Source organism: Nannospalax galili, unplaced genomic scaffold (genome assembly GCF_000622305.1).
Source record: "Nannospalax galili isolate Female #2095 unplaced genomic scaffold, S.galili_v1.0 scaffold87, whole genome shotgun sequence".
In the NCBI taxonomy this organism is placed as follows: domain Eukaryota; kingdom Metazoa; phylum Chordata; class Mammalia; order Rodentia; family Spalacidae; genus Nannospalax; species Nannospalax galili.
This window is the reverse complement of record NW_008360320.1, coordinates 9139270-9152028: the sequence shown is the minus strand read 5'-3', so window position 1 is coordinate 9152028 and position 12759 is coordinate 9139270.

Genomic DNA, 12759 nt, shown 5'->3' with positions numbered 1-12759 from the left:
GAAAAGGGTAAATATGATCAAAATGCACTGTACAAAATTCCCAAAGAATTAATAAAATACCATTTTTTAAAAATATGGTGGAGATGGGGCTGGAGAGATAGTTCAGCAGTTAAGAGCACTGGCTACTCTTGCAGAGGACCCAGGTTCAGTTCCCATTACCCACATGGTAGCTAACAACCATTTGTAACTCCAGTTCCAGGAGATCCAATGCCCCCTTCTGGCTTCCATGGCCATTGCATGCACAGGCACACTTACATATATGCAGACAAAACAATCATACACATAAAAGTTAAATAAATTTTTAAACTACACCAAAAAAATCTTCCTCTTGTTTTAATTTTCAATTGTAAATTCAAGAATTTTAAGAATAAAACCATAGAAAGTATGCAAAAGAAACCACTTATATATCCAATGAAGACTCTAGTCATTTATTCACTCAATAAGCCACTGCTTATTGGGTAGCTATTATGTGCCAGACTTAGTCTAGATTTTGGGACTATAACTGTGAACAACAAAAAGTCCCTGCTCCTATAATGTGTACTTTTAGGAGATGAAACAATTTAGAACAAACAAATCAATACATAAAATAACTAATAGCAGTAACAAATTGAAAAAGCATCACTGAAAATTTTAAATAAATAACAGCATACACAAGAACTACAGGTCCACTACCAGCATGTGTGTCCATAAACATACACTTGACAATACCCACACATAGAATTAGAAAGAAAAAGCCAGAAAAATATTAAAATTCTAATATCTGCATATGCATATCTCTAATTGTAAGCAAATCAAAGTCCATGAAACACACAAATTAGTTGTGTTGTTAATGTATGAATTTGAAATATTAAGCGTACAGAGCCAGGGAGGAGGGGTCAATTTCTACCAAGTACAAATGTAACTGGGCAGCCAACCCAGAAGCAACTTCTTAAAATGATTTTATTGTTACAAACCAAGTCACACTCTACAGAGTGATTAAAATTATTTAAAAGAAAGCTTATTTTGGGGGCTGGAGAAATGGCTCAGCGGTTAAGAACACTGATTCTTGCGGAAGACCCGGGTTTGAATCTTAGCACTCACATGGCAGCTAACCCCTGTCTGTAACTCCAGTTCCAGGGGATCTGACAGCCTCTTCTGTCCTCCATGGGCATTGCACAGCATGGGTGCACTTACCTACATGCAGGCAATACACAAGTTCCAGGTCAGCTGGGGCTACAAGGAGACCCTGTCTCAAAAAGACCAAAAAAAAAAAAAAAAAAAAAAAAAAAAAGAAGAGGCTTGGCTAGAACCGAAGTGCTAAGTGCTGGTGGTAGAGGAGGGAAAATGCAACACTGCAATGGCTTCATCATCTTCCTGCCCAGAACTAACAACAAGTAACCTTTAAAACTTTTTCAGGGTATGTCTAAAGAAAGATTTTTTTTAATTACTCCTTAAAAAGTTAAAGACTTACTAGTGCCCTGAAGTACACATTTAAATTTCCCATTGTAAGGCTGAGGAAATGGCTCTTCCTGCACAAGGGTAGGAATCTGAGTTCAAACCCTCAGAACCCATATAAAGTGCATGTGATACCTCATGTCTGTAATCCACATCCCCCTAAGACATGATGGGAGGCAGAGAGGAGCATCTCTGGAAATTCCCAACCAGATATCCCAGAATGCAGCAGACATCAAAGAGATGTCTGTCTCAAACACGGTTGAAGGTAAGAACTGACACTGGGGATTGTCCTCTGACCCTCACATGCATACATGTACCATGCATGTGTACACACACACACACACACACACAAAGACAAATAATTTAATTTTTTTAAATTTCTCATTATCAGCAACTGCTTTTCAGGAAAAGCATGCACATTCTGGTGTGATATGTGGAGTATGTCAAGTTCTCACATGTTCAGTCCACTTGAAAGTGTCAGGTGTCCTCCCTGTACCATAGGGATAATAGTGATTATTTCTGAACTAGGAATTTAATATTATTTATGTTTGGGCCTACTTTTCTGCTCTCAAAAAATTTCTAAAGACCATATGGCTTACTTTAAACATTAAATAAAAATAAAAAATATGTAACATGTTTGAATGAAAATGTTCCCCATAGGCTCCAAGTATTTGGACTTTTTGTCCCCAGTTGGTGGCGCTGTTTTGGGAGGCCTTAGAAGGTATGGCTATCCTGGAGGAAGCATGTCACTGTGGATGGGTTTAGAGAGTTTTTAAGCCTTACTGGATTTCCAGTTGCTTTCATGCTTCCTGTGCCTGCTGGAAGATGTGAGAGCTTAGCTTCTGCTGCTCCTGCTCCAGCCACCTCCAGCCACCATGCCTCCCTGCCATGACAGACTGTAATTCCCCTGGAATCATAAGCTCAAATAAACTCTTCCATCTATAAGTTGCTTTGGTCAGTGTTTCTATCACAGCAACAGAAACGTAACTAATACACATGTATATACTAAAACAAAAATGTACTGTTATCTCTTTGCTCACTAGGATTATTAAAAAGTTCTCAGCCATGACTGAGATACCCACTTCCATTATAAGTCACATCACATCTGCACAGGTGGGAGTACCATCAACAGTGCCAAGCTTTGGCCTAAGTCCATGTTGATCCCAGTAGGTCATCAGGCCTGGCAGGGGTGCTTAGGCAATGCCTTTGGGCTATATGCCATGCCCCTTGAAGACGAACAAGTCATGGAGATACTTTAGCCCCCCAAAAGAGTAACCCCTCCACACAATCTATTCATGTTCATCCATTTATCACTTCTAATTAAAGCCCAACACCTCAAGTGAAGTCTGCAGAGACCATGTCAGAAGCAGCCTATTTCCACAGAGATGGAAAAGGGAACTTCTTCTTAACTAAACTCAAGAGCAAAGTGTTTGGGAATTCTGTATACAAACAGAAGGGGTTGCAGTCCTAGTCACATCCCACCACAGCTAACTCCATTAGCTGGCAGCAACACAGAGCTCTGAATCAGAGGCTTGGAAGGAATCTAAGTAAGATGTCTCGTCCATCACCCTGCCTCCAGGCAATTTTCCAGGCAGATGGGTATTTACTCTGTTCTTAAAACTCTCCACTGATCCCAGAGAAAAAAGACAAGGGTATTTATATCCATGATGTTTTCTAACCAAATGTGTAATATTGGCCACCTCTACCATCTGCAACAGTTCAAAATGTGCATGGAATGAAAGTTAAACTCATTGATCTCAGGAAACGTAATGAAATAAAAATATTTTGCATTATATACTATAATATTTCTGAAAGCTTTTGATGAAGAATTCACAAAATGGCATCAGTAATTGGAGACAAAGAATGAAGTAGTTGTGACTTCCAGAATCCAGACAGGATGACTGGGTTTTTAGCCATTGTTATTGGCGTGGTTCTATGCAAGTTAAGCTCAAGGTCTTAATGTCTGGGTAAATCATTTAGCCATGGTTAGTCTCCTGGCTTTTAACCACAGCTCACCTATCTCAAATTTACAACCTTAGTCACAAATAGTTTTAGAGACTATAAATAAATTATCATAAACTTAAGTTTTTGAGTGGTGAAGCATGTCTAGTCTCTGCTCCTACAGAAACTCATCAGTTTTCTATATGATATAAACCCAATTCATTTAGTGTTTGGATAGAGAAATGAAATGTGAAGATCTCCTGGCCAGACTTCATAAAGAATATCTGCAACACATATCCCTTAATTCTTTTATTAACAGATGTACTTCTTCAGTCTTTGGAACTTGAGTTATTTAAAATTAAATTGCTGATGTTTCCTGATGCCTCGTGCAATGACTCTAGTGCTTAGTAGCGTCTAGTGATTTTACTGTTTGGCCCATTCAGGATTGCTCTCCTGGTAGCCTTGTCCTAGAGCTGGCCTTGGCATATCAAGCCAACATTCAGATATTTATCCTTGGCATTTCTGGTGGGGAATGAAGCTATCTCCAAGCAGACATGGCATGACATTCCAAAGGGCAATGGCTGGTGCATTTCTAAGCAGAAGCACAGTCAGGCTAATACATATGAGACATATCAGTAAGAAATCCCACTATATAGGCAACTCGGGTAAACTAGAAATAACCACATGTCAAGCATCAGTCCCTTCATCCACAGGTCATACAACTATCCTTGTCCTGAAACTTTCTCTGGACTCATTGTTAGATAAATTGGAGGCAGTGAGTCTGCTTCTTCAGCAAACCTCTTTCTCAAAAGCTATTTGCTCTTAGGAGTGAGTCAGGCATTCGGAGGTTGCCCTAGAATGATTTCAGCCCAGGTCTTACTGAAGGAACCATGACTTTAAATATGAGTCACTGTAAAGATTGTTTGATAAGATTTATTCTTAGACAGAAAGCTGGTGAAAATGGCCAAACTTAGTTATGCACTTCATGTGCATAAAGAACCAAAACAGTTATGGTTAAAGTTCTCTTTGCTTGAGTTATCTTGTTTTCCCAGTAAAAAGGGGGGAAATAGAATAATTTTCAGTCACATGGGGTAGTACAATGGAGAGAGAACCACACCAGTGGTCTACAGACCAGAGCTCTAGACATATCCTGCCACTTAAAACTATGTAAGTATATATTCACTCACATACAATGTAAGACAGTTCTAGAGCATTCCTAAGGTAGTCAATGTCCAGGAAGCCCTGGACACATAGCAGACTGGAATTTTCCAACTAGCAACTTAGAGTGAGCCAAGATAGGGAGGGGAGGGGCTGCAACATTTGGTGTTTGGACCCCCGAAATGGCAAACCCAAGGCTGAAACAAGATAGGGTGTGGTTTCTAAAAGCTTTGAGCAAAGAGCAAGACATGGTTGCATATTATCTCAGGAAAAGTATTTCCCAATGTCTAACAGTTCCTGATATGTCATTCAGAGAGCCTAGCAGGACAAAAAATTTCAGCCTCGGGGCACTGAATGCCAAGACCCAAGGAAGAAGAAAGTACATGGCCAGTGGACAAGGGGTGGTAGATAAGCTAACCTCCAGTACCAGACAAGACAGACAATGGAACCAAGGCCACAGAACCAGTACAAACACCACAGCCAAAACTAGAAAGGGTTCACAGATGGAGGTTCAGGAGTAGAGGCTGAGGCCTGCCTGCTTTCTCCAGGCTGTCAAAGAACATCAGTTACTGAAATCATATTGCAGGAAGCAGTGTGGTCAACAATCCTCACTCTATTATTTCACTCTTCGAGGTAGCCACTGCTGCACAAACTAGAGTAAACTAGACTGCTGCCAGCATTTCCCCCAAAATGTTCCATAGACAAAGAGTGAAATGACTAATCACATATTTTGGAAGATGCTGCTTCCAAACCACTCTCTCTTCTTTTAATTACAGTCATGGAGAATCACACTACACACTAGGACGTCTGACATACACTATGTTAAAGAAGCCATTTTCCTTCATAACCCAGAACTTCCCATGAAAGCACACCCCAATCACCTCAGCAAACATGTACATACATGTATTTGTTTTTTCAGAAACATTTACATCTTTTTGAACTAGTGTCCTTAGGAATATACTCAGAAAATTTATTTAAAAAATACATGTGTTTTACAGTACAAATCATTAAACAAGTGTCAAACGTTATTCTTTTAGTCAATTTGTACAGGTGGAAGTGAGTCACATAGCAGTATTAGAAGTCTTTAATAAGACACTAGCTTTCAAGATGAAGGTCTAATTTCTGGCATGATATAGACTACAGATGGGACATGTATTGGATAAATCTGAATTTATAAATACATACAAAATAAATAAGAAATGAGAAAATGTAGAAATCATATTCCATTACTGTAAATTTTCTTTGGGAGTTCACAGGAAGACAATAAATTCTTGGAAACTCTGCTCGGTGGACTGCCTGTCATAATTTTGGACACATGAAGTATTTTTCACTAGGAGGTATCTATCTATGTATCTCTCTCTCTTTCTCTCTGTCTCTGTCTCTCTGGGTCTCTCTGATGATCTCTTTTAAGCTTGCAGTCTCTCTTTCCAGGGACTTGGAGGCTTCTTACTATCTCTTAATCTCCAGTTCAGAAACCTGTACTGGAACCATTACCAGTGTGGGAGACTTAGACTTTAGGAAGCTGGGGTATGTATTTGTTGAAGTGGGACTGGGAATATGGCGGCCACAGAGTATATTCTAGAGAAGTAAGTAATGAGCAAACAGTAACTAAACAGTAGTTTTAATAGGAAGCTTCTCAAATCCTTTAATGTGTTGGTATAAGTAGTCTAAAGTCTTCTAATCACAGGTTAATTAGCAGCAGGTAAAGGCACTTGCTGCCTAAGCCTGGCAACATTTTCTTTTCTAAAATTAATTTATTTTTATTTTTATGTATATGAGTGCTTTGCCTGCATGAATGTAAGTACACCCATGTCATACAATGCCCAAGTAGACCAGAAGAAGGCATTGGATGCCCTGGAACTGGAGTTATGAATATCATTAGCTGCCATGTGGGTGCTGGGAACAAAATCTGGGTTCGCTGCAAAAGCAGCTAGTGTTCTTAACCACTGAGCCATCTCTCTAGCCCCATAATTATCTAAGCTATAATTTTTTCTAAGAAACTCTAATGAAACATTTAGGGTTGGGAGTGGTGTTATACTGACTTAATAACTTTCTTTAGTATCCTGAGCTGGAGCTGCCCCTAAAGGTTACTACAAGGATCATGCAAACAATACTGACTAGTGCACTCAAACAGCAGTTTCCATAAATGAACAGAAGGATGGGAAAGGCATTTGTTATCTCCATTTTACAAATGGGGAAACTGAAGTTCATAAGAGCTAAGTGTTGTGCCTTCCTGCAGCCAAACAGCCGCTGCTGCTGCTGCTGCTAAATTCAAAATGCTTCTCCTGTGCCACTCCCTCTGGTCCTGAACAGTTTTTGCCCCACAACTCCATCTCTTGCCAGGATGCCTCATCCACCCAGAAATCGACTTTCAGAAAGCATTCTGAGTAAGCCCAGTGGGAGCCTCATGTTTGTGGACTCAATTCTTTGAAGGCTTGTGATCAGAAAACATGTGCTATCCAATTTTTCCCACACATGCCACATCTTAGCTGGCCTATCACTGAGGGCCTGTGCAGTGTGGTCTGTTTGAGGCCAATAATCATATCACCATTGTAATGAGTGACAAATCCTATGTAATTTACACATTAAAAGGAGGCTGAGATGCAGAGACCAGCCCCCATTTGTCTAATGAAATTAAAGCTCTTAGCCAAATACTGGTTCTGAAAAGAGATGTTTGGGAAGGGCTCTCCCGCCCCTGCCTCTGAAGACCAGCGAGTGAGTGCTCTTTATTCATGATCCTGCCTCTACCTAAATCACTCCCACAAAGGGACCTCTAAACCAAGGGGCCCTGTCTGGGAGCTTGATTTACACATAGCATAGCAGAGGCCAGGCAAGGCTTACAAAGGCATTATGACTAGTTATTTTCAATAACAATCAGAGAGAGAATAAAGCAGAAAAGATGTCTGGGGCTTGACAGGCAACACTGAATTGTTCCCTGCCTCTTCTACCAAATGGCATAAAATAAGGCTCTGAGCTATACCTGAAATAGCAATTCTTTTAAGACAGTTCTCATCTTCTGTGGTAACTGAGCATTATTGATACAATTCTTGCAGCAACCACACTGAGCTTAAGCTCCAGAATGACCCATTGGCCCTATGGTATGGCAAAAAGTGGTGGCTGGCTCTTACCTTAAATGGTATTTAAATTTTTATGAATTCCCCTTGGTTTTGAAACTTCCTGATGTCATGTTAAAGTGACATGAAATAAAATAAGTCAAATATAATTGGATTTAAGTGTTAAAGTCAAGAATCTTCTAGTAAGGAAACTAGTATAGAGGATGTTCATATTTTGTTCATGAGCAGTAAATATGCAGGACTGTTGTGGAATGTCAGGGTCTAAGACTTCATGGCATGAATCTGTTTGACCAAAGTACATGAAAAAATAATGAAGGGCTTTTATTCCTGGCTTAAGCAACTACTCAAGGGCAAATAGATTTTTAAGAAGAGAGAATGAAGATTGCTCACACACATACCCACATCCACACCTCTGAGCCAGAACAAAGGTTAGTTGAGAAGCTTTCTTTACTTTCCTTATTCTGTGCAAATCCTTGTATAGTCCAGACACTGTCTGGTTCCATTTCATTTTCCACCACTCCCCTCATCCCTATCTATTCTCAAGCCACATGTTTCTTTCTCTTCCTCAGTCACATCAAACTCTTTCTGTTTGGAGACATTCTCTGCCTGAGTTATAATCCCCAAGATCCTCATGCAGTGAGCTCATTCTCATCCAAAATCCTTATGGGTTCTAGGCAAGATCAAACATATTACAATATACTCCCACTGCCCTTTAGAATTTATATAAAATGATAACAGCTGTGTTGCAGGTGATTAGTTGTAATTGACATTTTAAATAAATACTGGTGATTTCAGTTTTGCAATCTTTCCATAAATTAGTGCCAATAACATTTTCCTAGGTCTGAAACACTTTCATGAATGCTTGAAAACTGTGCCCCAGGCATGAAGTATATCATCCCTAATAAATGAAGTAGTCCTGTTCTCTCTATTCTAACTCAGGTCAAATGTCATCACTTGCTCAAGAGAGGTGTTTGCTGACTGTCCATTACAAAATAACAACTCATTTCATTCTCAGACTCTCTTCAGCATTGTTTCCTTATACGTCTCATGATCTGAAGTTAGCCCATGTTGCATGGTTGCCCTCTGTTTCTGGGTGAGAGGATGTCAACTCCAGAAGATCAGAGATTCAAATGACTTTCTTCACTACTATATCCCAGTGCTTGGAAGAGTGCCTGCTGTATAGTAGGCATCCCATTAATATTACTGAATAAATTGATAAATAACAAAATTTACACATCATAGGTAAACTCTATTGCAATACCAATTTAATGTGATAATATTGACATAATAGTTGTGTAGGGAACTGTGTTGAGAGGTATCTGGTGATGCAGGGTAGGAACACCAGCAAACAAAGGAAACTTTTCTAGTTCTTTCTTCTTTAAAGGCTGCATTACAATGCCATCTTGCACCTGGATGGAATTTTGACTTTTAGAAAGCGAATGCTAACAGAATAATGGCCCAGATCTCAGGGTAGGTGAGCAGAACACACCTAAATTTACAGAGAATGTTGGAAGGAAGCAAGCCCTCTCATGAAAAAACAAAAATTTAAAGGTATATAAAATCCTGGGCCACGAAAAGTCTATAGTCTCAGTGAGGACTAACAAAATCCAACTTTGGCAATAAAATTTTTAAGGACAGACTAGAAATCTTGGTGCAGACTATAGGACAGGAGAAGGTGAAATTCACCCAGACCAGATGAGAGAAGTGTGTAAGGTTACCCCATCAGTGCCTCAGGAGGAAGCCATTATCAGAGGCCTCCACAGTAAGAATGTACACAGAACTCTCATTACAGAATAAGCTTCAATCATTTTCTCTTTTTGAAATCTTTAGCTAGACAACATCTCCTGATACTGTGATAGACAGATCCCTGGGCCAAATGAATTTTATGAAATTATAAGTTAAAAGTCTGAGATTCAAAGTAGATCAACTCAATGACTGCATAATTCTTAGTTTGTGTCTGAAGTTAGTTCTGAGTAAATTCGTTATGTAGGTAAAAAATACAGTATTACTCTTCTCCAATGGAGAAACTGATACTGAAAAAGGTTATATACCTATTTTGTTATGCTAGATAAAACTTGTGCTACATAAATAAGAAATTCCAAATAAAATAAAATATTTATTTCCCCATCAAAGTACCTGTATTAGTTACCTTCATGTTGCTGTGATAGAACACCATGACCAAGACAACTTATAGAGGGAAGAATTTATTTTGACTTATAGTTCCAGAGGGAAAGTCTGTAATACTGGGTGTGTTGGACAGCTTCAACTGTCAACTTGACACGCCTGGGAAGAGGGAATCTTAATTGAGGAATTTCCCCCATCAGACTAGCCTATGGGCATGTCTGTAAAGTATTTTCTTGATTGTTGATGTGGGAGGACCTAGCCCACTGTGGGTGGTGCCACCCCTGGGCAGGTGGTCATGGACTGAGCACAGACCAGAGGAATAAGCCAGTAAGCAGCATTTCCCTGTGGTCTCTGCTTCAGGTCCTGCCTTTGGGTTCTTGCCTGAGCTCCTTCCCTGGCTTCCCTTGAGGAAAAACTGTATTGATATAGCAAAAATAAACTCTTTCCCCTACCCAAGCTGGTTTGGATTTATGTTTCATCACAGCAAAAGAAAGCTAACTAGAATAGTTGCGGGGGGGCGGGGGGGCATGGCAGCAGGAGGTGGCTGGAAAAGAAAGCTAAGAGATCACATCTCTAAGCACATGCAGGAGAAAGCAGAGAAAGAGAAACCAGAAGTGGGACCAGGTTATGAACTCTCAAAACCCAACCCCAGTGGCCTACTTCCTTCAGCAAGGTCACGACTCCTAAACCTCCACAAACTGGAGACCAAGTGTTCAGATATGTGATTCTATTGGGAATATTTCTTATTCAAACAACCACATTCTACTCCTTGGCCTCCATAGACTCATGTCCATGTTACAATACAAAGTGCATTTAGTCCAACTTTAAAAGCCCTAATGCTCTTTAAAAGTCTCAAGACTTAGAAAAGTCCAACATCCAAAGTCTCTTCTATTACTCAAGGTACTCTCTTAACTGCAATCCACTGTAAAATAAAAAAGGAAATCATATACTTTCAACTTTCAATGGCACAGAACATACATTGCCATTCCAAAAGAGAAGAATGGGGGCATAATGAGGAACTATGAGACAAAAGTGAGGCCTGAACCCAGCAAGGCAAATGCCAAATCCTGTAGCTTCATGTTAACATCTAGGACTTTATTTCCAGTGACTTAGATGGTTCCACTCCTCCAGTTTTGCTTCCTACAACATATATTTCTCTTAGGCTGGTTCCAAGTGGCCTCCCAGGGCTGCCTTTAATCAAGGACTCCCCTACTACACACTGTCTAGCCTCAGCAACTCTCTGAAACTGTGAAGGGAGAATTGATAACCCCCACACACTTGTATATTTCGTGTTTCTAAACCAAGACTACATGGATGATACTCCTAAGTTTTGCTACCAGCTTGAGATAAACCTTGGCTCCCTTCAACCACATGAGGAACAGCTTTACTATGTTGAAGCAATTGCTCATAGGATTGAACAACTTCTTAGTCTTTCTCCTTTCACAAATTGGAAGCTTTAGCTTGGTGGGTTTTGCCCTGAGGTCACCCTCCCATTATTCTAAGTGTGAAGCAGGAGACCTTTCCTAAATGGTGCTCATCCCCTTAATAATTACAGCCTCTCTTACAGCACAAGCCTTGGCTGCAACATTTCCTTGTGTTCATTTCCTCTCCAAACTGTATGTTTGTTTTTCAGTTTTTTATTTATTATTTTAGTGTATGATTGTACTGCCCACATGTGTGTAAGTGCACCCATGTCATACAATGCCTGTGGAGGTCAGAAGATGTCAGATCCCCTGGAATTGGGGTTACACATGGTTCTTAGCCACCATGTGGGTGCTGGGTATCAAACCCAGGCACTCTGCAAGAGCATCCAATGCTCTTAACTGCTGAACTATTTCTCCAGTGCTTACACACACACACACACACACACACACACACACACACACACACACAACTATATATTTTTGTATTTCTGTCCAACATGTGCTTTTTCATTGTAGATCATGTAAGACCCACTATTAATAACCACACCACAGAGTCAATGTTGGGCTGTCTTGAAATGTTCTCTGTCAAATAAATTAGTCCAAAACTTTTTAATTCAACCTCAGACAAGTTCCTAGAACAGGGACAGAAAGAAGCCACTTTCTTTGTCAAAATATCACACAAATGGGCTCGTAGCCCAATTGTTCTTAGAGATCTTATTCTCTTTGAAACCTCATGACCCAGGTCTTCACCTTCTCTACTCTCAACATACTGTCTTCCAGCCTATTACTGGAATGACCAGTTAATCTCTGCTCACAACAATCAACCACTTTTAAGTCCAAATTTTCAAAGTCTTCCATATTCCTCCCAAAACATCATGGTCAGGTTCTTCATAGAAACCACCCTCTCTGGTACCAACTTCTGTATTAGTTGATTTTCTGTTACTTTTCTGTTGCTCTGGACCCACCATGACCAAGGCAACCTAAAGAAAGAAAAGTTTATTTTGGCTTACCATTCCTGAGGGAACATCCATAATGGCAAGGGAGGCAGCTGGAATAGAAAGCTGAGCACTCACACCTGCAAACACATAAAGACAAACAGAGAGAGAGAAACTGAAACTATGAGCTCTCAAAGTCAACCCTTGGTGTCATACTTCTTCCAGCAAGGCTACATCTCCTAAACCTCCGTTAACAGCACCATCCACTGGGGACCAAGTGTTCAAATACATAAGCCTATGGGGGACATTGTTCATTCAAATCATCACAGTACCTTATTATTCAAAGACCTTTCAATGACAGTTACCTGGCAATGTGTAATGGTTAATTTTATATGTCAATTTGATCTAGTTAAAAGTTACTTAGACAGCTGATAAAACATTATTTTTGGTGTGTCTGTGAAGATGTTTTTGTAAGAGATGAACACTTGAATCTAAATAAAGGAAACCTGCCCTTAACAATGTGAGCAGGTTTTATCCAGTCCACTGAGGACCCAACCGAACAAAAAGATGAGAGAGAGAGAGAGAGAGAGAGAGAGAGAGAGAATTCTCTCTTCTTCATCTGGGATACCTGTCTTCTCTAAGATATCAGAGTTCCTGATTCTCAGACGT